The 27,417-nt window shown below is 43.1% G+C and overlaps 1 protein-coding gene across 2 annotated transcripts in view; it reads right to left on the reverse strand.

Moving 5' to 3' along the window:
- TAFA4 (TAFA chemokine like family member 4) overlaps nucleotides 1-25,764 on the reverse strand; it is a 163,301-nt gene extending 137,537 nt beyond the window's left edge. For both annotated transcript variants that reach the window (XM_041762975.1, XM_041762978.1), the window contains exon 1: nucleotides 25,517-25,764. The gene's annotated coding sequence lies outside the window, so the exon portion shown is untranslated. The remainder of the gene's footprint in view (nucleotides 1-25,516) is intronic.
- Nucleotides 25,765-27,417: the final 1,653 nt, after the last annotated feature.

Genomic DNA, 27,417 nt, shown 5'->3' on the forward strand with positions numbered 1-27,417 from the left:
ACATGGAGGAAAATTGCTCATAAATGCCTCAAAGGACTTTGAGTTTAAAATGAGGAATACAATATGGCTGCTAAAAATGTTATTCTGACCTTAGATTTCATTAGCAAGAGTGTATTACTTAAAACTAGAGAAGGGAGAAGTCGGTTATACGGTGAATTAGACCAGAATGAAAGATTTTATATTATTCGGTTCAGTTTCAGATTCAGCCCTCCCCCATGGTACTTTCACCATGATGAAACGTCCTCTATCTCCAATGCAATCGTCACCCCCACATATGGCTACTGGGTTCTTGCTATGTGGCTAGTATGACTGAGGAACTGAATTTTTAGTTTTATTTCATTCTAATCAATTTAAATTTATGTAGCTGCTTATGGCTCAAGGCTAGCATATTGGGCTACGTGGCTCCAGACTAAGCAATACACCAAATGGTGGGGAAAAGCTGGGAGGAGAGCAAGCCTGGAAAAAAAAAAGTCTCAGGGGGACAAAATGACAACAGTATTTAATATCTGAAGTGCTATCTTGTGGGAAAAGGTTTAGAAATACTCTTTGGAGCCCACTGAGCAGAACTAGGACTTAGAGAAATTACAGTAAAATTTTCTTAAAAGTCATGGCTGTGTAGAAATATGGGTTTAATAATTATGACAATGTCAGTTCTATAAAGCAAGACCACAGCCCATCACCCAGCACAGGGCCTGGAACCGAGAAGACCCTCAGGAAATACTTCTATTTAATAAGTAAGTGAATCAGTCAATTAATGAACTAGGAAGCTGTCCACATGGAATGCAAATGCCTCCAGAGACCATGAATTCCCCCAGTCTGTCGGGAGTCCCGAAAGAGCTGGCTGACCATTCGGCCAGAGAGACAGTGGAAGCTCCATGCGTCTGCCAAAAGGCTGCTGGACCAGATGGCCTTCAAGGCCGTCCCTGATCTGCTTAGAGCCTCATGTCTGCCATCAGATGGGACTGGGTTCAAGTCCTGACACTCATTATTTGTGTGACGGTATATCACTTGCTGCACAGCAGATTAACTACAGACTTGATGACTTCACACAGCACACATTTATGATCTCACCGTTCGGCAGACCAGGGATCTGGGCATGGCTTAGCTGGGTGCAATGTTTGTGGTCTCATGAAGCTGCAGTCAAGGTGTCAGCCAGGGCCAGGTTCTCACCTGGAGGCTCAACATGAGAAGACCCCACTTCCTCATTCCCATGGTTGGTGGCTAGTCAGGCCTTTATCCTTGCAGTTGGAGGCCAGAAAGCTTCAAGGCTTTTTGCCAGTGCTTACCTCCTAGAGGTCATCTGCATTTCCTGCATTTCCTGCATTTCCTTGCCACAAAATGCCCACTTACATCTCCCAAGCTATCAAAATGCTCTCCAGGGCAAGCCTGCGAGCAAGCAGAGTTTACATGATGCAACAATCACAGCTATGACATCCCATTGCCTTTACTGTATTCCATTGGTTAGAAGCAAGTCAGGTCCTGCCCAAGAAGGTGTGAACACTAGGAGGCTGGGATCATGCACGGCCATCCCAGTGTCTCACAGTGACCTTGCCAAGTCAGCTCACTCCAGGTTCTCCTCCATAGAAATGAGGCAGTAAGGCACCATGGAGTCATTATAGGCACACTTAATACACAAACTCACGTTAGCACGTAAGCAGTGTCAGGTTAGTCTCCACACAACAGTGTTTAAACGTCACAACAAATCTCGTAGGATAGATTTAGGTTAAAGAGGTTTAAGATTAAAAGAGAAGCAAGCCAACCCTTTAAGCCAGAGAAATACTTAAGAATTCTCAACCCATCACCCATCTAGAGAAGTTTCGTACTTATAAGCAGAATTCATTCAACATTCATTTATTCAACACATTTGAACGCCCAGACTTCTGCATTCCCTTTGTTCCTTCCTATGGACTAGATCAGCAATTCTCAAACTTCAGGAATAAGAACTCTTCTACAGGTTATACTCAAAAATATTATATGGGATTTTTCAGGGAAGAATTCTGACTATATACAATTTTTCTTTTAGACACTTAATTCAGCACCAAACCCCATGTGCAGCCAGATTCCATTGTCCCAAATAGGCTTGTCATAACAAAACACCATTAAAAAGGTGACACAATGCTTGGTACTTAATTAAGTGTTTGATAAATATCAGCTCCTATCTCCTATTAAATTACTAAGCATGTAAAAAAGATATGATGATAGATTTTGCCTGGAATACTTGTTCATTTTAGATGTCACTTTCCCAAAAAGAGGGTCAAACTCTGTCTCTTTCCCTTCTGTGGAATTTACATTTCAATAACTGTAGCCCCAAAACATGTTAACGGACTGGTCACATTCTGAGCAGCTTGCTGCTGAAAGCAAAGACACTGTTGATGTTCCAGAAGAGAGCAATTATGTCAAGCCAATCGATAAAATGAACTGTAAAAATTAATCCTCCATAATCCATTTTTTTCCTATAGAAGATTGTGCGTGGTTATTTCTCCTCTCCCCCGTCTCTATCATCTCAGAAGACAAGGACAAAACATCAACAATTAAAAGGTGCTTTCCAATGAGAGCTAAATGCTATTTTCTAAAAGATTTACACCCCCTGTTGGATGTGGATTAAGAGAGGAAAGAGAAAGGGAACACTAGCAGAGATGTTATGTGTTGGGCACTGTCTTCATGCTAGTTTACCTGTATCATATGTCCCTCCTAGCCAGTGAGTATGATTGACTCTACTTTACACATGGAGAAACAGAAGCTATCAGAGACATTAAATTGTTTGCCCAAAGCCACATACACACATACATGCACACACACACACACACACACACACACACCCCAAGCTAGGATCTCGGAAGAAGACCACCTAATATAAAGCATCTCTACAGTATAGCACAATCCCCAAAGCTAATCAACAAATACTTGAAAGTATATGTGCTGGACACCACTGGCCACTGTATGGCTTATAAATAAGCCAGAGAACCAATAAACAGGAAAGACACAAAAATATAAGTTCACTTGTAATCTTGGGGTAGCAGGTAAGGGGAAAGGGAGGGAAGATTGGTTAATTTATATCAGCATGTCAGAAAAGGTTAAACAGAAAAATAAGATGCCACAAAGCCTCCTGGAAAGGGTATGTTCATGTTGTGATGTATGTGTCAGCAGGTGGGGCTGTCTTGGCTCAAAGCCCTTATTAGTAGTAATATGTTTCTTATCCATGCAGAGGGCTCTAGTGCCCAGATCATCAGCCCAAGTGGTGTGAAATCATTTCAATTCTCCGCACCTCACCTCCGAGGCACCACCCCTCCCCCTAAGCCCCCTTGGATCAATGTTTCATCCGCTACGTTCGAGCGAATCACTGATCCTTCTCCGTCATTCTTTGAGTCTAGGCTCACAGAATATTTCCCGCACCTTTATTCCATTATTTCCATTCTATTACTTTCCCCTTGTCTGTTTCCCACGTCCCAAGACATTAAAGGGAAGCCCACTCCTAAAGGGTATATGAGCAATTTCCTTTTCTATACCTGCCAGGGCCTCTTTAATCATGAGACATAAGGAAAGACCTGCAAACCAAAATCTCCCTTCCACTTCTACCAGTCCCATCGAAGCTGGGTCTTTTTATTTGCCTGCAGATAGTACATCAAAAGAGGGGGGGGAGAGTGGGCGACTGCTTGATTAAAAGACTGTTGTAGCTCAAGGACACGACCAAAATGTTAGATGCCTGTAACTACTGGCCACTAATTAAATGCAAAACAGTAGCATTAATGCAAAATGGGATGAGCAACACTATATGGGGTTTTTATTCTTTTTCTATACAGTGAACACCCCTGGTTTCTCCCACCCCCAACCCACTGCATTTTTGAGGCGTCAGGGACCAGATGAGCAAGTGAGCTGCATGCCATTAATCACTCTTACTCATCTGAGTGTGCCGCTGCATTCAGAAAGAATTAATATTATGGGTGTAGCTGGGCAGCTGGGGGCGCCTGGGTGGCTCAGTCAGTTAAGCATCCAGCTCTTGATCTCAGCTCAGGTCTTGATCTCAGGGTCTTGAGTCCAAGCCCCCACACTGAAATTAATAATAATAATAATAATAATAATAATAATAATAATAATGGGTATAGCTGAAAACCAGGAGGATCAAGGTGCTGCTGGCTTCGACTCAAGTGCTCCCTGATCCATGGCTGTTCTCTTAAGCCCCAAAAGATCAAGCTCAGTTTTTCTTCTGTTATAGCTGGGAAATTGGAAAGCCCCAAGAACGCACTCTCTGGAAAACCCCTAGAGATTAACAAAATGGAAAGAAAAGAGGCTGGGTTCTCTAATATTTTCCTCTGAGTGCATGTTAAACCACTTGTGGATCTCACTTTGGGGGTTCAAGGCATTTACCCAGGTTCCTAATGCAGGTGGCTGCTGGGAAAGGTGTGATTAAAGGCACTGGGGGAAGGAATCTTGCCCCAAAACACTTCTCCAGCCAGGTTATCCTGTTAGAGATCAACACTTGGGGTTACTAGGGAATCGTCTGTCTTAGAGGAATTAACTCGGAAGACTCTGAGCTGCTCAGTCTTTCACTGAAATGGTCGTAATGACACTCCTTTTGAAAAACACCAGCCAAAATAAATAATAACAAATACAGGGGCTGCCTGTATCTAGTGAAAACTTCCTGTGTGTCAAACACTATGCTGTGCATGCATTTCCCATCCAACTCACACCTGATCTTTTCTCCTTTTTATAGATGAGGATATCGGAAAGGGTTAACATTATCTGCCCAGGGTTGCATAGTCAGGACCGAAGCCAAGACTGAAATCCAGGTGAGTGACTCCGGAGCCCCATTTTCCGAAGGCTACCCAGTTTCACACCTAGTGGCCGGCCGGGTAGGGTTGCAAAAGAAAACTAACCATTGGGGAGCAGAACAGAGGGCACAGGGGAGGCAGGCAGCACAGCCAGCTGGAACAGCAAACAGCCCAGGAAGAGGAGGAGAGATGTGCTGGAAGGGACAGGGAAAGACTGCGGAAGACAAAGCTTGTTTTATTTAGCAGAATGGTTATGAGCAGAGCCTTTGAAGCCAGACCACCTGGGTTCAAATTCCAGCTCAAATCACGAGCTGCTAGCTAGTTCAATTTACAGTGCTGTTCCTTGCTGGCTCTCTCCCGAGCCTGAGGTCCTGCAGAAGGGTAACTATTCAGAGAGATCAATGTTCCTAATCAGATCAATGTTGGAAAGACATTCTCAGAGACAGAGAAAGGCAGAAAGAGAGAGTTGGAGAGAAATGCAAGCTCCAAGTAACTAGTTGCGTGGCTCTGGCAAGGGGCTTCGTCACCTGTTTTCTCCAGTTTCCTCACCTGCAGAATGAAGACAGTAATCTCCTCACCCCCCAATTAAAAGGGTTGATATATTTAAGGAGTTTGGAATAGTGTTTGGCACATGACAAGCACTGCTGGAGTGTTTTTTATGTTTTATTTTCATTATTTAACAATTCTGGCCAGAAACAGCCCTGGCTCAAACAGTCTGAAAAAAACAAAGGTATGCAACAGAAATGAGCGTGTGTATGTCCCCAAAACATGTGAGAATGTTCATAGCAGCCAAAATGTAGGAAAAAAAACAACATTTAACACCAGAATGGGTAAGTACAGAGGGGCTCGTTCAGAAGGATGAAATACACAGAAACGAAAAATTGTTACATTAATTAGCAGACATCACATTGCTTTAAAAACTCAGGACAGGGCAGGCCGGGTGGCTCAGCAGTTTAGCGCTGCCTTCAGGCCAGAGCATGATCCTGAAGTCTCAGGATCGAGTCCCACATCTGGCTCCCTGCGTGGAGCCTGCTTCTCCCTCTGCCTGTGTCTCTGCCTCTCTCTCTGTGTCTCTCATGAATAAATAAATAAAATTTTTTTAAAAAATCAGGACAGAATACACACTGTCTGCTTCTACAATTATGAAGCCGTAGAAGAGTGAAAGCCAAACAGATGGAGACTCGTGATCACCTTTGGGGGGTGGGTATGACAAGCAGATATAAGGGACCCATCAAGTACTAGAAATTCTGCATTCTGAGTGGTGGTTTTGTGGGTGTGCGTGTATGTGCATATTCACAAGGCTCTAATGGTTAAGATTGGAGTACTTTAGGTTACACCTCAAGTTTTAAAAATTAACGAAAGCCGCCAAGTCAGTAAGATAGGTGTGATCCCATGCACAAAGTCATGTTTTTTTGTTTTAGTAATCAATAGTTTCAGAGATTATTTTAAGAAGTGATGCATTTAGCCTTTCATTAATCAGGACATCACGCTCATTATTTCACAAATATTACTGTTTAAGATGAGACTAAATATAAGTCTATTTCAATAGAACTATGGAAAAATTTGGGGAAGAAACCATGAAGGCAATGTGAAAATGAATAAAATTTAGAAGTTTAGAAATCATTAGATTTCTAAAGGGCAGCTATGAAGGGAAGTCAAATGGGTCTTTATTCTAGTGCAATAGTGGACAAACTCCACCCAAGGACTGAGTCAACCTGCTTCTATACAACCTGTCAACTAAGAATGGTTTTCACATTTGTAAATAGGGGGGGAAGGGCAGGGGATTAAAAGGATATTTCTTGATATTGTAAAGATGATATAAAATTCAGATTTCCAAGTCCATAAATAGATTGGTATTGGATCATAGCCATCCTCATTCATTTACATACTTTCTGGCTCTTTTCCCTCTAAAATGGCAGAGTTGAGTAGTTGTAACAAAGACCATGTGACCACAAAGCCTAAAATATTTACTATATGGCCATTTGAGAAAAGGATTGCTGATCTCAGCTTCAGTGGATAACTTCCATCTTTGCCACTGAGGCTGCCCTATGAAGTCACATACTCTTCTAATCCCTTTTCACTGAGGTGTTCTCCAATAACCACAAGGATTAGCTCCTTGGCTCCAAATTCTGACTTTATAAAGCTCACAGGACACACCTGGATGGCTCAATTAAGTGTCTAACTCTTGATTTTTGGCTCAGGTCATGATCTTAGGGTCCTGAGACTGAGCCCTGTGTTGGGCTGTGAGCTCAGCAGGGAGTCTCCTTGAGGATTTCTCTCCTTCTTGTTCTGCCCCTCCCCTCTCCTTCTGTCTCCCTAAAAGAAAGAAATCTTAAAAAAAAAAAAAATAGAAAAATAAAGTCCATAGGACGTGTGCAATCTCTGAGTTCTGACCCAACAGCAACCAAAGCACAATCAGAAGATGCTTCCACAAAAGACAATGCAGTCACAAACCATCACGAGGGAACCTTATGGGTTTTTCTGAGCACACTGCGAAATTGTTTTCTTTGTAGAGTGTTTACTGTGCCCTCAGATTAGCTCTTCCTTGAAAACCAACCAACTTTAGAGTTCTCTTCCATTCTCCTGGCACTCGTGTATTTTTAAAGTATCAACATTTACTGCTGTTGTTGGAAATGCATCAGCAGAAAATAATTGGGGTGGTAACTGGAGGATAAGAAAGCTTAACTGTCAAATGTTGTAGAAGATGAATTTTCCTACCCCTGCACTTTCAATAGACTATCTCCTCCACATGGAATATCCTTCTTCCAGTCTTCGTTGTCGCTGCCTTCCCTTACCAGACTGACCACTCCCCGAATACGAAAGCCATAATAAACCAAGAATTGTACCGTGCCCATCTTATGCAAAATGGGCCTTCGAGAAATATATGGAAGCCGAAAGAAATCCAGAGAACGCTCTAATCCCCATTCAATAAATATGGTATTGATCAAGATATGCTGACTTTATCTGTTCATTTCCTTAGATTTTAAGTGACTATTTCTCTGTCCACAAAAGCAGTAACTCTTTTTGACAGACAAGTCCAAAGCCCACTAGGATGCATGTGTACTTTTAGAAATAGGGTAAATACCTTACAGTTGTGAGAAATTGTTTCTTATAGAATGCTGCTCAGGAAAAAGTGTGAGGTTCCTTCTGGCTCTGTCTAATGTTAATCATTTATGATATACTGTGGTTCAGAGTTCAGCAATTGGAGTCATTTCAGGCAATAAATACACATTTCCTGTCAAAACACACCAAATGGGTAAGACTTCAATTTATTTGAGAATGAGTTGTAACTAACTTCAATATTGGCAATTTGGAGAATTCTCTAATGGCTTTTAATAGCCTTGGCAATTTTCTCTTCATATCTTGCCCCCAAACCACAGAATATCTCTGTTTAACCCTCCCCAGAAATGGCTCTCAGTATTTCTCTGTGTAGTAGGAGTCCCCACCACCCAAATCTGTGGTATCACATGCTTTTTCCCATTACTCAGGTTTTTCAGAACGAAAACTATGTCTACACAAAACTTGAAAGAATCTTCTGGATTTATGAACCATAAATCCTTCTACCACATTATGAACTCATTAAGGAGTTGGTGCTAACCTTTCACCTGTATCATTTCACATCACTGCCTGCAACAATGATGTAAAAAAACAAAGATTTCAACACAAAATAACTTGCTCTTCTATGAAAATTAAGTCCAGTGGTCGACAGGCCAAGGCAGGTACCTTAGCACCACACAACCATCAAGGCCTCCCACTGCTTCTATCTTCCTCTTCTGCCTTCTTCCTACCTGCCTATCATCCTCAAGGTCACCTCACAGACCAAGATAGCTGCTGGAGCACCAACTATCACATCACATTCCAGGACTCAAGAGATCCACAAAGGACTCCACTCTTGATTTTAGCAAGATTCTGCAGAATAGAAAACCCCCTGACTTTTCTACATGTATCTCACATGTCCACCTTAGCTCCAGAGAGATTGTGAAACAGTCATGATTCTATAGAGCATATGCCTGGTTAGAAATCAAAGTGTGAGGAAGGAAGAAGGAAAAATAAATGTTATGTATCTATTTTTAGATGCATAAAAAAGTAGATATTATGTCAACTAACACCTCTTCCACAACCCTTTATTGTATATATACACTCTGTAGAAACGGATGATCAATAATTAAGTAAATGAAAGAAAGGCAAATTCTCCGATATCATCACCTCAGGAAACCTTGCAGAAGACTTGGTCAGTGTTGCATACTTCCTCATGATGTTAATATAATAACAAGTTTCAGATGTGAACAGTACCTCAACTGCACTTATTATGAGACTAAGGTATTGTATGGTTTGAATTTTCAGGTTTTGTCTTCTGTGAAATTTATTTATAAAACCATGTGTGTTTCTATCTCATCCAAACCCAAGAACAAGATCACAGCCTTCCTCCCCTGTGTGTCAATGTGGTAAGATGGAGAGCTCAGAGAAGTGACGGCATTTACTGAGGATCAGATGGAAAGGTAGAAGCCCAGGCTCTGAATTCAACACCTCTGCGTTTTCACACCAGTGCCCAGCCTTATGGAAGATCACTACAGCTTGGCACAGGCAATGTGGCTTTTGGCAGAACTTCAGGAATAATGACAGTGTGCATTTATACACTAAGCTGCAGTTTTCAAAGCATTTCCACATAGTCAGCAATTGGAAACACCCACCAATGCTTTATAGGAGGCCAGATTGCTGTTGCTCTGAGTAGGTAAGGGATTTATGTACTTGGGGTAACATTCGAGATTTAAAGAATGAGAAGGAGCCAGCCAAAAAAGAAAAGGAGACAAGCAGGATGCACATTCCGAGGAAAAAAAGGAACATCAAATAGAGAGTCACTGTAGAAAGAGAGTTTAGGCATTCTAGGAAATGAGAGATGGCCAAGGTGGTTAGAGGAGAATAAGCAAGGGGAACAGATCATAGATGACATCAGAAAATCAAGACACTAGCAGCAACTGCCATCTTTTGGCCCTACTTCTACACAACTGCTACTTCTCCTACAACCAGATGCATTTTTTCTTTTTCTCATTTTTTTTCTCATAGGCTCCATGCCCAACGTGGGACTCAAACTCACGACTTTGATCAAGAGCTGCATGTCCTACTGACTGAGCCAGCCAGGAGCCCCAACCACGTGCATTTTCCACATGGGAATCTTATCAATCTTCTGTCTCCACCCCCACTCAGTTCCCTACACCTATCTTCCAAGAAAAGTCAGAGAAGGTATTTTTAACAGCAAGATATGCTATTAATTTTAAAATATATACAAAATTTCAGAATTATAAAACTCCATCTGCAAATTCGGAGAAACTCCAAATTCTCCACAAACTTCCTTTGACCAGTGCTTTCAAATTATATCCCAGTGTGTTGTGTTTTTTTTTTTTCAAAGATGTACCTAGGAATATACAGGGTCCTATTTCTTCTCTTTCTAGAGCAAAGCTATAAAATATCCCTCTGTTATAATAGAATTCCAAACTCTTGCCAGCGTATTTACACCTAGTAGGCCCTCAATTTCACTGGCCCCTTTGGCCTATACCTTAGAAGGTCCAGTGTTTCCAAACAGTTAGAGAAGAAAAAAAAATTTTAATATCTTGCATCCATCAACCAGCATTTTCAAGGGCAAGAGAACTGCAGCGCCCAAGGAGCTGTCTGAGGTGCTTGAGGTTAATGGCTGTATTTACATAGCCATCAATTCACTTTACAAAGAACTGCCCCAGTAGGACGATGGGGCTCCCATCAGGCAGCCTGGCCAGGTTAGACCATACAGGAGTCTGAACGAGGGAAGGAAAACACCTGGTAAATCTTAACGACTCCCTCCTGTTTGCAGTAAATTACTTATCTCTCTATTTTCAATTAAAGAGTCTTGGGTCTCTTGTCGAACAAAACAGACTACATTTCTCTCTCTTGATGAGTCACTTACTAAAACATTTTGGGAGTAAAACAGTAAAATAGTAGCTGTATCTCCTCTACAGGGTTTACCTTCCACCTGCAGTGTCCAAAATGTCAGCCACAACACACAAGTGGCTATTTAAAGGTAAAGCTAAATTAGTTTAAAATAAATAAAATGTAATTGAATTTAAAAAAATTTGTAAATCAAGTAAAAAATAAAATTTAAAATTCAGTTCCTTGGTCACAACAGCCACGTTTCAAGTTCTCGACAGTCCCATGTGGCTCGGTAGCTTCTGCTAGTGGACTACACAGACTTCAGAATTTTCTCCCTCATGGCATAAAGTTCTATTGGAACTTTTAAGAATGTTTATCTACAAAGTCCAAAGCCTAATCTGTTCTGGAGTTTATGTATCTTAATTCCCGAGAAAATGTAACAATGTAAGAGGCTTTCTGCAGTCCCCACATTTTCCAGATGCATTCTTGTATATATGTGTATATATATATACACTTTATTTATTTATTCCTGGGAGACACAGAGAGAGAGAGAGAGGGAGAGAGGCAGAGACATAGGCAGAAGGAGAGACAGGCTCCCCGTGGGGAGCTCAATGCGGGACTGGATCCCAGGGCCAGTCAGCAGATGCTCAACCATTGACCCACCCAGGCGCCCCTTCTAGATGCATTCTTAAGCAACCTGATGCTATAAAACACATCCTTCTGAGGAGGCTATTTCAGGTCTACTTAAAAAAAAAAAAACCTTCAAATGGCTACAAAGTTACATGTTATTATTAGAGGACTTTAACTGGTAAACACTGCATCTCAGTGTGAGATTTAAATTTGTTCAAGAATATTCTCTAGAAAAGGGAATCTTCATGGCACCTGGGTGGCTCAGTCAGTTAGGTGTCTGACTCTTGATTTCAGCTCAGGTCATGACCTCTGGGTCCTGGGATCAAGCCCACGGTGGCCCTAGCTCAGTGTGGGGTCTGTTTGTTCCTCTTCCTCCTCCTTCTCACCCCCACCCCCCACTCTTGCATGCATGGTCTTTCTCTTTCATAGATAGATAGATAGATAGATAGATAGATAGATAGATAGATAGATATTTTTTTTAAAAAAGGGAATCCTCATGGACTGTTGGTAGGAATGTAAATTGGTGCAACTACTATGGAAAACAGTATGGGCAAAATAGATGAAGTGGATTAAGAGGTACAAACTTCCAATTACAAAATAAAAAATTGACAGGGATGAAAAGCACAGTATAGGAATACAGTCAATAAGACTGTAATAACTTTGTATTAAGGGCAGCCCAGGTGGTTCAGCAGTTTAGCACCGCCTTCAGCCCAGGGCGTGATCCTGGAGTCCCAGGATCGAGTCCTGCATCAGGCTCCCTGCATGGAGCCTGCTTCTCCCTCTGCCTGTGTCTCTGCCTCTCTCTCTCTCTGGGTCTCTCATGAATAAATACATAAAATCTTTTTTAAAAATAATAATAACTTTGTATTAACAGATGCTAACTACACTTAATTTTATAACGTATATAACTCTTAAACCACTATGTTGTACACTCAAAACTAATATAACATCGTATGTCAACTATACGTTCAAAAAAAAATTCTCACAATACTCTCTATAATAGAAAAAAAAATGGACAAATCTGAATGCCCACCTGTTGGGAACAACTAAATCAAACGTAGTACATTCCTAATGAAAGTGAGACAGCTAAAGAAACAGACAAGAGCTATGTATGTATCGATATGGACTGATCCCCAAGACAAAGGTAAGCAAACAATTCAAATCATTGAACCAGATGTGTAGTAAATTACTATTTAAGTGAGAAAAGTCAGACGATACTGTATATTTAGGAAACATACACAATTTAAATAACATAAATAGAAAAGTTCAATAGACTGTGATATTTCCACATGTTGCTTTTAAATAAATGTAAAATGCTAGATCTGCTTCCTACTTCTGTTGGTCAGTGAGCACCGACAAATGAACTTCAAATGGTTAGAGAGTCTACTAGCACATCATCAAGGCCAATCTCGCCCCTCATGTTGGGATTTCTTTGAGATATAATGTATTTTCAATATGTGCAGAATGATGCCAGCCATACTCTTAATAGGATTTGGGGAGAGAGGTTTAGAAATGGGCTGGAGGGGTCATTAGGGGTGCTCTTTACTTGTAATCTTGCTGCAATTTTGCTTTTATTTTTTTACAACTTGCATGTTACCAGTGGGGCTTCCACAAGGTCACTGGTTGCTGTGCTCCTCTATTATCTCTGCGGGCATCCCTGTCCATTTGATACAATAGGAGCTGTAGTAACACTGACCAGCCATTCCCCGCCAGCAGAGCATTCCATCCCATGCTCTGGGCTTTACAGTAAATAAAATGCCATACTTTTTTTTTTTTAAGTGCATATTTGTTCTAAAAAAAAAAAAGATTAGGGCAAATTTGTTGTTTGGATCCTTCTGTTTTATCTTCCATGTAAACAGCTTCTGCAGTGCCCTAGTCCGCCACTCGGCCTGGAAGCCTCATCTTCTTACTGTCTGGAGTTGAGCACTGGACGGGGGGAAAGGGCAAAATGGCAAGCAGCCAGGGAGGAGAGCTATAGCATTTTGACAGTCGGGCAAAGATGACCAGAGTGAAACCTGCCAAAGGGACAGCAGTGACTGATGGGTCCCGAGGAAATGTTAGCGCAAACCTAGTCATATGCAACACGCCGCAGCCTTCGAGAGAGCACCACAGCTCTGCAAACCAGCCACGTAATTAAAACACAGCTCTGGAGACAGAGGAGGTTAAGTGGCTCTGACCCAGCCCATCCACTCTTCTTGGTGGCTGCCAATCGTCACCTTCCTGCCGGCACCCACATATTTCTGTAAGTCCGCCTGTCTCTAAAAATTCTCACAAAACCGCAATTTTTTTAAAAAATGAATGATGATTTTAAAAAATCAAGTTCTTCGACATTTGTTTTTCATTCAGAAGAGACCTTGGTTTGCAAACTTCAAGTTCTTGTTAATAGCGCAAGACAAAGTAAAATCCACTGCAAGCTTTTCATTTAAGCAAACACAGATGATAATTTATTCCTCCAAGTGGTAAGAGAATGCAACAAGCCAGGCATCTGCGCAAAAAACTTCCCATACCCCCTCAAGTCCTATAACTCTATCTGCAACTCCATCTTCTGGTCCTAACTAAATCTCCAATTATTCCCAGAACGGATGAAATCTTAAATCCACATCAGCTTTTAACATCTGCTGAGTCTTAACTATACAGGAACCAAAACGAAATTCCTGTGTGTCACCTGCCGATAGGATTACAATTTAAATCAGACTCAGACTATAGGAAAATAGAAGCCACATTTTTTTTCCTGATCCATATAGACATCAGCCAGAAGGTGCTATGCTGGTTATGTGCTATGTATAGCAAAACTGCCTCGATATCCATTTAAACTATATGATTCTTATTCTAAAAGTCCTCAACTGCAGAAAATACACCTTACACTCTGAAATAAACTTACAGACATTACCAAAATCAGTTTCTCATATATAACACTGATCCAAAGAACATCTAATTTGTATTTTGGGCTCAGTAATTTAAATTGATCTTCAGGGGCACCTGGCTGGCTTAGTCGGTTAAGCGTCTGCCTTCAGCTCAGGTCATGATTTCAGGGTTCTGGGAGAGCCTTGCATCAGGCTCCTTGCTCAGCAGGGAGCCTGCTTCTCCCCCTCCCTCCCAGAGGCCCCTCTCCCTGCTTATGCTTTCTCTCCCACTCTCTCAATTGAATATAATCTTTTAAAAACATTGATTTTCAGAATTATACAATTTAGACAAACTCAACCAGCATATTACAAAATGAGAAACTCACGACTTAATCAAAAAACAACCTCATTGTATGAAAATTTCCGTATTACAATTTTTTTAACTGAAAAATGGAACTGTAAAAAGAAGTGTGAAGCATAGGCTTGGCAGCATCAGTGCTCAGGGGAAATTTGTCAAAAATGTAGATTCCTAGGCTCTGTCCTAGACTTATAGAAACAGTAGCGCTGAGAATCTGTATTCTAACAAAATCCTCCAGAAAGTTCTTATGCACCAGTCTAAGTGAAAATATTAAGAACTGGAGAAGGGTGTGGCTCAGCGGTTGAGCACCTGTCTTCAGTCCAGGGTGTGATCCTGGAGTTCCAGGATCGAGTCCCACACTGGGCTCCCTGCATGGAGCCTGCTCCTCTCTCTGCTTCTGTCTCTGCCTCTCTCTCTCTCTCATGAATAAATAAATAAAGTCTTAAAAAAAAAAAGAATTGGAGAAGAATGCACAATGCTGGTAGTAATCCAAACTGGTAGAGCTACTATGGAAAACAGTCCTCAAAAAATTAAAAATATTGGGGATCCCTGGGTGGCGCAGTGGTTTGGCGCCTGCCTTTGGCCCAGGGCGTGATCCTGGAGACCCAGGATCGAATCCCATGTCGGGCTCCCGGTGCATGGAGCCTGCTTCTCCCTCTGCCTCTCTCTCTCTCTCTCTCTCTCTCTCTCTCTCTCTCTGTGACTATCATAAATAAATTTAAAAAAATTAAAAAAATATATAAATACCATGCAATCCAGTAATTCCACAACAGTATTTACCCAAAGAAAACAAAAGCACTAATTCAAATATATATAGGCACCCTTATGTTTTATGTTTATTGAAACATTATTTATAGTGGACAAGATATGAAACAACCCAACTGTCCATCAATAGATGAATAAAGAAGATGTGGCATGTACGTACACACACACAGTAGAATATTACTCAGCCATAAAAAAGAATGAGACCTTGGGACGCCTGGGTTGCTCATTGGTCGAGCGTCTGCCTTTGGCTCAGGTTGTGATCCTGGGGCCCGCAGATCAGGTCCCACATCAGGCTCATCGTATCAGGCTCACCTGCTTCTACTTCTGCCTATGTCTCTGCGTCTCTCTCTGTGCGTGTCTCTCATGAATAAATAAATAAAATCTTTAAAAAAAAAAAAAAGAATGAGACTTTGCCATTTGTGACAACATGGATGGACCTGGAGGGTATTATGCTAAGTGAAGCAAATCATACAGAAAAAGACAAATACCATATGATTTCACTTCTACGTGGAACCTGAAAAACAAAGAAACAAACTACCCTAAAGCAGAAACAGATCCATAAATACAGAGAACAAACAAAATTGCAGGCGGGGGGGGGGGGGGGTGGCGCCTTGGGGATTGCGCAATATGGGTGAAGGGGAATGGATGATACAGGCTTCCAGTTGTGTAGTGAGTAAGTTAGGGAGATAAAAGATATGGCATAGGGAATATTGTCAATGCTACTTTAATAGTGCTGTGTAGGAAGAGAGGGTAGCTACACTTGGGGTGAGCACAGCATCATGTGCAGGCTTGTCAAATCGCTGTGTTGCACGCCTGACACCAATGTAACATTGTCTGCCAGCTATACTTCAATAAAAGGAATTACAATTGGGATACGGGCATACCAAACAGAATTGATAACATGAAATAGATTTTTTTTAAATCCAGACTGTTCAGAGGACAAAAGAAAATCTGCAATCAGCATAAACCCTATATTCATCTCTCCTCGTTACTCACTTCTAAGTAAATGAGGACTTTGAAACTTGTATATGGATGTAGTCAACTGCTTGTAAGTTCATGTCTATTTATGCTATGGTTCAGAAATATTTGCACATCAAACCAGAAACTGAGTTTACACTTGGGATCATGAGTCTTTTGTAAATGTGAAGGGAGTAAATTTGGAATCAAATGTCTTGAAGAAACAAGAGTTTTCTAGGACTGTTGCCAGTCCTTTTTCTCAGGGTGACCTTAACTTTCAGACTTGAGGAGTATTTTCTTTCTCTGATTAATACTTCTGTAGGATGATTAGTGTACTTTGTTCGAGTATATGTATCAGGACAGGCTGACTTTTCCTCTGCGATCAGGAGCATGGGCGCTTGCTCCTCCACCCAGAGGGGGACCCAATACAGGCCAGTATCAACAGCCAAGCTTACTGGTCCTCTGCTTCCCCGGCTCGCCCACGAAGGACGTGGGGCTGATGTGTTCCAAACGCTGCGGTTTTCCTTTTAAATAACACAGAATCCTTGCAAATGAACTACACACATCTGACTTAGGATTCCCAGGAGGACACCCTTAGCTACGGGCTTATTTCTAGGCCTTTAGAATCAAATTAGAATACCCCATCAGACACCTATTTGTGCAAACGTTAATTTCAAGTGTATTTAAATGCCTTGGCGTCTTGCTTTTGCTCATCACATCAAGCAGAGCCGCTTCCACTGTGTAATCACAATAATGAATAAACATGGGGTGCTTATAAAGGACTCGGGAACCACAAAACTGATCAATTGTTAATTCTATAAAGTGACTAAACGTGCCTTCTTTTGCAATAACTCCATTAAGCTGTGTTTTTGGAGGGAAAGATGCCCACGTCCTCTGCCTACCGTCTCTGTAAAATAGAAACACAATCATCATTCAGATCCTACCTAAAGCTTATCTTGATCTCTATTATTTCCTTGTACTGTCTACACCCACCACTACCCCCCACCTCCAACGAAAAGCAAACATTGGCATGGCATTCTAAAAACCATGAGCTGCATGGTTATTAATCGCCAGAGGATTTGAGGCAGCACTAAAATTAACAGCCAAAATAACCACAGTGTATATTTATTGGTCTCTTATTATTTTGATCAAATACCAATTTCACAATGATGGGACCCAGAGGAGCTCCACATCTCAATCAAATTCCTTAGTGTGGCGGGATGAGGACTTTCAGAGCTTTTCCTCACGATAAACACATTTGTTATGTATCTCTTATCCCCCACCACACCTGGGCTGTGCACATGAGGCATTCGGTTAATCTTTCTTAAACTGGAAGAATGAACGATCAAGTAAGAGCTTTGGCTCTATCACACTGCCTGGGTTCAAACTGTGGCTCCTGCCACAAGCTACCTGTGGCTCCATCCAGTGTCCTTCACTTTCCTGATGTACAGGAAGGAGATGATGACTCTCTCCACCTTACGGAGCTTAGTAAGGGAGGATTAAATGAGTGTGGTAAAACGATATAGCCTCTATGGCAAACAGTATGACAGGTTCTCAAAAAATTAAGAATGGAATTACCATATGATCCAGGAATTCCATTTCTGAGTACATACCCAAAAGAATTGAAAGCAGAGACTCAAAGAGGTATCTGTACACCCATGTGCATGGGAGCATTATTCGCTGTAGCCAAAAGGTAGCAGCAACCCACGTGTTCCCAGCCTTAAAAGGGAACATTGCAACATGGATGAACCTTGAAGACACTATCCGAAGTGAAATAAGCCAGTCACAAAAGGACAAATACTATATGATTCTCCTTCAATGAGGTACCTGGAGCAGTTAAATTCTTAAAGATAGAAAGAAGAATTAACTGCTAGTAGCTGAGAGGAGGGAGTAGAGGAGCTGCTGTTTAATGGGCACAGAGCTCCAGTTTTATAGGATGAACAGCGTTCTGAGGATGGACAGTGGTAATGGCTACACAACAATGTGAACACTTTTTTTAAAAGATTTTATTTATTTATTCATGAGGGACACTGAGAGAGAGAGGCAGAGGGAGAAGCAGGTTCCACACAGGGAGCCCGATGTGGGACTCGATCCCAGGACCCCAGGATCACACTCTGGGCTGAAGGCAGGCACTAAACCTCTGAGCCACCCAGACGTCCCACCAATGTGAACACTTAAAGCCCCTGGATTACACACCTAAAAACGGACCTAAAAATGGTTAAGTAGTGGGGTGCCTAGCTGGCTCAATCAGTTGAGTACATGACTCTTGATCTTGAGGTTGTGAGTTCAAGTCCCATGTTGCGCATAGAGATGACTTAAAAATAAAATCTTAATAAAAGTTTTTTAAAAATAAAAAAGGCTAATAAGGAGGTAAACTTATGTTATTTGTATTTAAGTGCAATTTTTTTAAGTGCAATGTTTTAAAACACTTAGTGGAGGGACGCCTGGTTGGCACAGTTGGGGCACCAATTCTTGGTTTTTGTTCAGGTTGTGATCTCAGGGCCGTGAGATAGAGCCCCATGTCGGGTTCTGTGCTCAGTACAGAGCCTGCTTGAGACTCTCTCTCTCCCTCTGCCCCTCCCCCACCACAATCTCTCTCTCTCTCTCACTTTCTCTATCAAATAAATAAATCTCTAAAAATAAAAAAATAAAACACTTAGCACAGTAATTCAATAAATGACAGCTATTATAGCTATTATAATTTTTTGAAAGGCCAACAGAGCAAATATTTAACAAGCATTCCCTAATGTGAAAATGGCAAATACCTGCAGAAAACTTCAGTGAAAGAGACATTTGCTATCTAATGTCCAATCCCATTTAAATGCCTCCTTGCCCACTCCTGCCCACTCCGGCCCCCACTGGTAGTACACGCCCTTACTGGGGATGCTTAAATGTTAACCAGTTCATTCCCCAAATCCCCTCAGCTGAGGTGAATGAAAATTCAGCACACAAGGAGAACCAGACTGGTACCAGGGGACAGACTCCTAGCCATCGCCCAGCTTGCTTAATGGAACTCCATGCTCCTGAGCAGATCCAACGGTCTGCAAAGAGCAGAACAAAGTGTGAAGACACGAGTTTTATCCTGGGAGGACTGGACCCATGGTAACCAATTTTATGGCTCTTTTGATTTCTGTCCGTGGATGTGTGCATGTGTGTGTGCGCGTGTGTGTGTGTGTTGAGAAGGAATTAATCCAAAAATATAGATGAAGAAAGCTGTGTCTCGGATGTGAAGCCGGGTTGCATAATCAGTTCTGAAAGCAGAGAAAAGGTAACAGATGTTTACATTACAATCTGGCTGCTTCTGGAAGAGCTGCCAAATGATTTAAATAGTAACGGAGATTGCAGGCCCCAGTGAATTCTTGCCCCTTCTGACATATACAGAGAATTCACCCCAACTATATATTTTGAGATGGCCTTAACTAAATGCCCCACTGTATAAAATACGTCTGGCTTTCAAACTACTTAAAATCTTAAACCGGACACCAACAATAAAAAATCGAACTGAAGGACGTATTCCAGCACTGACATTATGAAACTTGCTGTCTTTGGCAGAGGGGAATGCATTATAAAGAAACTCAAAATTGCTTTTTAAGTTCAGGTATTTCATGGCCAGTAGGAAGATGCATTTTTAAAGAGAAAAAACATACAGCCATGAAAAAGAATGACCTAGAGCTCTTTCCACTGAACTATCAGCCTTCCCAGAATGGCTCCACAGTGCATCCGAGTCTCATATATATATGCAGGTAAATGGCCACCACTGAAGAGAAAGTCTTCACAATCAAGGGGATTTCATCTGACCCCTTGGATGTCAGACTCCTTCCCCAGCCGTGAGTACACCAAAGGGCTTCTCATGGCCCTTTGCCAAGTAAACAAAGCAGTACCGATTATATGATTGGTGACCCCATTTATCTAAAATGATTTGGTCTAACCATCTACATGAAGATAAAGGCAGAAGGGGGAAATTGGAAATATATGTATTGAAACACAGAAAGGTATTATCTCAATGACAGAACTGGATTCATTTCTCACTTTCCTTTTCAAACCCTTTTACAATGTTTTGAATTTTCTACCACATACATGTATTATCTTTATAAATTAAATCAAAAAGAAAAGACATCTTCAAAACAGAAGCCTGGAGTGATGACAAGAATCTTAGCTTCTACATTAGAGACCTCAGCTCTCTGCCAGAAATAGGGAGCTGGGGACACTGGATAAGCCATTTCACTGGTCTGGGCCCCAAGTTGCTCTGGATCAGCGTTTCTCCACCTCCACACTATTCACATTTCGGGCTCCGGGGTTCTTTGTTTTGGGGGCTGTCCTATGCCTTATTGGAAGTTTAGCAGCACCACTGGCCTCTACCCACTACAGACCTACCTAATTCCATCCCACGTTATAACAAGCAAAACTGTCTCCAGATGTTGGCAAAGGTCCCCTACAGAGCAAAACTGCCCCCAGTTGAAAACCACTACCCTAAGGTGGGCGGGGGGGATGGGGTGCCTAGATGACGGGCACTGAGGGGGGCACTTGACGGGATGAACACTGGGTGTCATACTATATGTTGGCAAATTGATCTCCAATAAAAAAAAATACACAAAAAAAGAAAAAGAGAGAACCACTGCCCTAGATGGTCTTTAAGTATCTTGCTTGCTAGAAACCTTCTTTGATTATTTTAGACACTGTGCCTCAAGTCTGAGTTTTAGGTCCAGTAATGCAGAGGGAAGCAGCTATGGCATACCCAAGTCTCATCAGTATTTTCATTCTTCATTAAGCAAAAGATGAAAATCAGTGAATGAAATAAACTGAATTTTCAGAGAAAACTTTGGGATATGTGACACAGATATGAAACAGAAAATTCAAGTAGATACAATCGTCATTTAAAAATTAATAACTGGCTTTGGACAGTTCCACCTTTAGTTAAGACAAATGAAATGCTGCAGATACATTCAATTGCTTTCTAGTTTGAAATCAACTTACAGAAAAAAAAAACACATAGATTTTTTTTTTTTGGCAATGCCACATTTTTGTTTAAAAAAAAAAAGCCTAGTGTTTTCTCTTCATAAGAAATACAAGGAAATTTTTCTAAAAGAGGTATTTTATTCTTCTGCACTAACAATACTACAACCAATCTTATGAAAGACAAATTAGCCACATCTTTACTATCTATCTTTCTAAATATAGTGTCTTATTTTTATTTGCCATTTTATTAACAAGAACTCCCTAATATCTGACACTACCATACTTTTGAATTAAAATTATCTATGCTCATGCTAATGACTTGCTGCTGTAAGATCCTAACATCTTTTGAATTAAAAAGAGTGACAAAAAAAGATTCAATACAGTTTTAGATTCATGACTCTTTGAAAATCAGTAGTTCACCCATATACAGAAAGCCATTTATTAACCAGGATGTTTCATTAACATCAACATTCTACACCTGCCACACACTACGTGTTCAACAAATGCAGGGCACCATTATCATTACTCACAACCATGCCAGAAAATAGAGGGTTTTTTTTCCCAAATTACCAGTTTGGTTTTACAGCAACTACAAAGTACAAAGTATGAAAGAGGAGGCTATCACACGATAAATTAATATTCTGAGCTCTCAAACCTTGTAACATGCCTCATCTTCATTTTAATATTTGTGTCTTTTCACGTGCTCAAATAGGTCCAAATTAAATCACCCTACCCCAATCCTCTTCCACTGCCACCACCCTTTATTTTTTGTAGAGATTTTATTTATTTATTCATGAGAGACAGAGAGAGAGAGAGAGAGAGAGAGGCAGAGGGAGAAGCTGGCTCCCCATGGAGCAGGGAGTCTGATGCGGGACTCATCCCAGGACCTTGGGATTCTGACCTGAGCCAAAGGCTGATGCTTAACCAAATGAGACACCCAGGTGCCCGCCACCACCCCCCCTTTAAATGTACCTTTCGTAACTGCAGATATTACGACAACTACTAGGTAGTGGCCCAAGCTAGCTGGTGCATACAGGTGTCAAATCCCTGAACTGGGTTCAACCAGCATAATGTTCTAACAAACTGATCCTTGATAGTGAAAGAGGTGGACACAGTCCTGCTCTACAGGGACGGCTGAAATGAGGGGTCCTTCCACCATCCCAACACGACCCTGCAGGCCTTTATTGGGAAAGTCAGGAAAGGAGACTGGGCTAGAAGTTAGGATCCCAGTTCTCTTTACGCTGCAGAAGATTTAAGTCCTAACACCTTCTACCCTTGATCCTTTAGAATACTGAACTCTTGAGGTACTCTCCAGCTTTAAAATTCTGTGAGCCTTTGAGTCTTTCTTTAAACCAGATTATGCAATTAAATTTATGTTTAAAAAAACACACAGGAGCCCTTTTTCACAGACTTTAGGAAAGAAAGTGGATTAGCTTGAATTAGCAACTGTAAAACACGAAGAGTTACTTTTATTTTTCTAAAAGATATCAAAGCTCATTTTATCTTGTGAGAGGTGGGTTTCCAGAGATCATGAACTGAGTGGGGTATTATTACAAAGTGTAATTCAAGCCTATGTCTATGTAAGTAAGGACTACTAGGAAGGACGTGAGCTCTTTTTGATCATATTTTCAAAACAAATAGTTTATGAAGTGATTAGTGTGGCCAAGATCAATTCACCAGTTTGTGGATGTCTCTTTCCCAATGCCTGTCCCTCACCTCAATCCTGTATCTCCCTAACAAATTAGGATTAAGAACACTGTATGATCTCCCAGTCATCCACAATTGGCTTCAAGACTTGAAGTCATTTTGCTAATTCTAGCAGATTTATTTATCCAACACCTGATGAAATGCACATATGTACACAAATGAATCCATCATCTAGATGCTCCATTTATATTGAGATTTAAAAAAAAAGTCAAAGGACTAGTCCATTTACTATGATGTCTATCCATATTTGTAAAGAAATAGAACCAAAATGTATAAGACTCCCTAAGAAGAGGAAGGCATAAGGGGGTAAACATACTTCTGCAAATTCTAAAGAGATCTATAAATTGCAATCGGAGAATTTATTAAACTAAGCTTCTTAGTATAGAAATCCCCAAAACTCTCCAACTGGGAAGCTAATTGAGAGTAAGAAAGAGCCAAAATGATTTCCCTCTTTCTCTCATTCATCACAGGCAATATAGAAACCCTTGCTCAATATGATAATGTGACTCTTGTCAATGCATGTTCAAATCAGATAGAGGATTGGCTGGTGATGATGTCATCCCCATGGGTTAATCCCCAGTGAATGCAGTTTTAATATCATATGCATCAACACGTCATTTACATAACAAAGTATTATATTAAGTGTAACAATAAATGAGCTGTGCAGATAAAAGCAGCTATTAGAGAAAGGCTATGTGCCACTGAAAAGGAGTTAGGGGGACAAAGACTTTTTTTTAGACTAAATGGAACTAGGTCATCAAACAATACACATCTCTAAAAAAAGCAAAAAATGAATATTGAAATTCAAGTGACCTAGAACATTCTAGTACTAGAAATATGGAAATGTTGCCTCCAATGAAAAATATTCAGTAATTAAGTAGAGATATTTGTGAGGTTTTTGTGTGTGTTTGGGAGACAATTTAAAAAAAATTAAAGTCCTTGAAAAATAAGTGAACTAGCAGCTCTTGCTTTTCTGGGAATAGCAACTTTCTTATCTTTAACAGGGAAAATTGGCCAAGTCAAATCGTGACTTAAAACCTTGTAATACATTTTAAAGTGTCAAAGGTAGTTAAAATGGCACAGAGGGAAGGCAGAAAAGTCACACAAAGCAGAACAATGAGCAGAACTGACGGAGGAAACCTTGAAATACAGCTTTATGAGATTACTGGTCAAGAAATGTCCACACATACGAATAAAGCTTTTTGCACAACTGAGCAATGCCAACTGGCGCGGTCAGTTTGGGAGGACGTAAGTCATCATTAGTCACGATGATTCTGAAAAACCATTCTCTTGCTGCCTTATTAAGATCTGTATTTCCAATCCAAAGCAAGTGTTAGGCTGATGCACTAGATTTATGACTACAAACTTAGCAGAAGTGCTTGTCACTGTAAAACCCACAGCGAGCTGTTGAAGAATTTTTTAAGTCATACATCTGTTCAAGAATGACCAAGTGGAAAACACTGATTATATTGTGATTGGGCAAGTGTGGGTGTCTGGGTGTTGCAGGTGGAATTTTCGGGTTGGTGTGGAAAATCCCTACATCAAGGATATTAGAGAAAGAAGCCGACTAAGGGCTTTGAACACGCCCATCCCCACACACCGGGATCGCCTGTCACATCACATCAACCTTGCTAGTCTTGGAGGGACGGCCATAGAAAAGTTAAATGGGAAAGAGTACGGGGATGCAGATGCTTCTTCACCAAGGGCTTCACCAAGGGGAGGGTCGGGGGCTTAAATCCCGGTTGGGGTGCAGGGATGTGGGCACCTGGGTACTTCTCAGCATGAACCTGCGCATGTACCCCTTCCTGGGGGGTGAATCATAGCTTGGCTGAGGCTCTCAGCGGCACCCGTGGAACCCCCAAAACGTTCAATGATACAGATTCAGGAGAAAAACGCACCGGCGGCACCGCGCTGGCTCGGGCTGCCTCCCCAGGTGCGGGAGGATATCAGTCCCTCTCCGCGTCCCCCCCTTCCCAAGCCAGGAGTGGAGGGTTAACGGTGCCCTCCCTTGCAGGAGCCGGTTGCCAAGGCAAATGAGGCACCAGGCGGTTTGAAAAAGAGGGGAAGAAGCGACGGAGACCCTCTGGCCTGGCGGGCAATCGCGAGGGGCGGCACTTCGAGACCCCCTGGAGTTTTCCACTTGGGCGGGAAGCTTAGCGCTTCGGCCGAGAGCTGTGCCCCGGGGGCGCGCAGCATCCTTCCAGCGGGAGCCCCGCAGCCAGGACCCCAGGCGCAGGCTAAGCGGGCTCCCAGCGGGTCCCGGCTCAGACCCACCGGCTGAACCCCAGGCTGCGAAGCCACTGCTCACTCGGAGCCGGCGCGCCCCCTCCCCACAGCGATGCATCAAGCGGCCCCTCGCGCCTCCAAGGGGCTCCCCGGGGATCTCTGAGAGGCAGACACAAACCCCAAAGTTGGCAGCCGCCCCAGCTCCACTTAGGAGCGCCGCTCCCAACTTCGGGGCGCAGCCACCCACCGCAGCGGAGCGTCGGAATGAGGGGGGCTGCCCCGAGCCAAGTCGGGATCTGCCGCGCCCTGGAGACAGCCTGAGCACTGGAGGGGGGGGGGGGTCCAGCCAAGCGCACCCCGTCTTCCCGCCCCCCTCCCTCCTCTGCCCTGCCAACCCTCCTTACCGGAGAGAGCCGCAGCGTCCGGGACTCAGCGCCGGCGCGCGCAGGTGGAGGCACGGACCTCCGCTCCGAAGCCGGAGGATGCTCACCGCGCCACCTCCCCGCGGGCGCCCCGGGAGCGGCCCATCGCCCCCCGCAGGCTCTCCGCGCGAGTTCCCAGGTGTCTCCGAAGCTGCCGCAGCAGCGCAGGTAGGACTCCGGGCCCCGGGTCGGGCGCAGCCGGGCGCGCGCGGGGTGGCGAGCGGTGCGCGGTGGAGCCCGCGGGCGCTGGGGCGCTCGGGCGGGGAGGGGCCCGGAGGGGCCGGGAGGGGCCGGGAGGGCCCGGGCGCCCCGCGGGCCGCGCTGATTGGCCGGGCGCGCGGCTGCCCCTGCCCCGGCGCCCCGGAGGTCCACGTGGGCCGGCCCCCGGCCCCGCCCCGCGCCCCCGCTCGGCTCCCGGCGCCTCTCCCGAGCGCCCCGCCGTGGTCGCCGCCCGGCAGGTGCTGCGCAAAGGTACCCTCCGGGAACACCTGAGAGCCGCGGGAGCCCGGAGGAATTCAGAGCTCGGCTCCCAACCAGAAGCGAGCCCCACGCAGGGCGTCCCCATCCGAGGGCCCCAAACAGTTTGCAAACCAGGCTGCCTTAGCCGCCCTGGGGCTTCACTAACCTGGCCCCTTACGTAACTTGCCTGCATGGGAGAGGAGGAGAATCCACGCGCGACGTCAACACCGGAATCCTTTCTTATTTTAGAAATTCTGGAAGTACAGCTCAGACTTGTTTGAGTCGCGCTCTGTGCTAACCCTTCTCCAAGTGAAGTGACGCTAATCATCCGTGACGTTTATTTATTTATTTATTTTTTTAGGATTTTATTTATTGATGAGAGACACAGAGAGAGAGGCGGAGACATAGGCAGAGGGAGAAGCAGGCTCCATGCAGGGAGCCCAACGCAGGATTCGATCCCGGGTCTCCAGGGGCATGCCCTGGGCCGAAGGCTGACGCTAAACCGCTGAGCCACCCGGGCTGCCCTCATCTCTGACATTTTACACGAGAATACTTCGTGTGATGTCCATTCCATAGATAGGAAAACTGAGGCACAAAGAGGCTAATTTACTGAAGATCACAGCTCATCAGGGGTGACTGTGTGTAATTTGAACCCGGGAAGGCTGATTGCAGAATCCACTTTCTTTGCTATTCGCAGTGTAGTCTAGAAGAGGCCCCCCTGGAGACTTTGTTAGAAATGCAGACTTTGAGACCCCACCCTGGAATCGGAAACTTCATTGGAGCAAGATCCCCAGGTGGTTAGTTTATGCAAACAGTTTGAGGAGCGTTGCTCTACAGCACTATGCTGTTCCCTGTGGACGGTTTGCCTCACAAGCTTCTGATCCTTTTACTCTGCAGCGACATGAAATAATGCGTCATCCTGCCCCAGCTGCACTCCAAAGTATATTTGCCCTTCTCTGAGCCTGCTGCTTGAACGAAGGTATGGAAGCCTTTCTGTCTCTCTTCCCCATACCTTTGTCCTCTGCACGCACGTATCCCATACCATATTATCTTGTGTATCATGTAACACTTTCTATCCTTTGCTCTCTAATTATCAAAACTGGGGCTCTGAGCCAGACAACCGCGTTACCAACTAGTCCCCAGTCTTAGACGGAATTCAAGCATCAGAGCAGGGGCTTGATCTTTGAGATGTCCCTTTGTGCTGAGATTCTGGGGAGAACAAGGGCAGGAACAAGGAAAACCTGAAACGACAGGCCAGGAGATGTCAGACCTCTCTCCTGAGACCATTCATTCATTCATTCACTCCGCCAAATCGAGGGCCTGCTCTGTTTGTGTCAGGCACTGAAAATAGGTGCTAGTATCTGCAGAAGTAAACAAAACAGAAAAAAACTCCTGCTCTTACGGAGCTTACCCTCTAGTGAAGG

This window comes from Vulpes lagopus, chromosome 7 (assembly GCF_018345385.1).
Source record: "Vulpes lagopus strain Blue_001 chromosome 7, ASM1834538v1, whole genome shotgun sequence".
Taxonomy (NCBI): Eukaryota; Metazoa; Chordata; class Mammalia; order Carnivora; family Canidae; genus Vulpes; species Vulpes lagopus.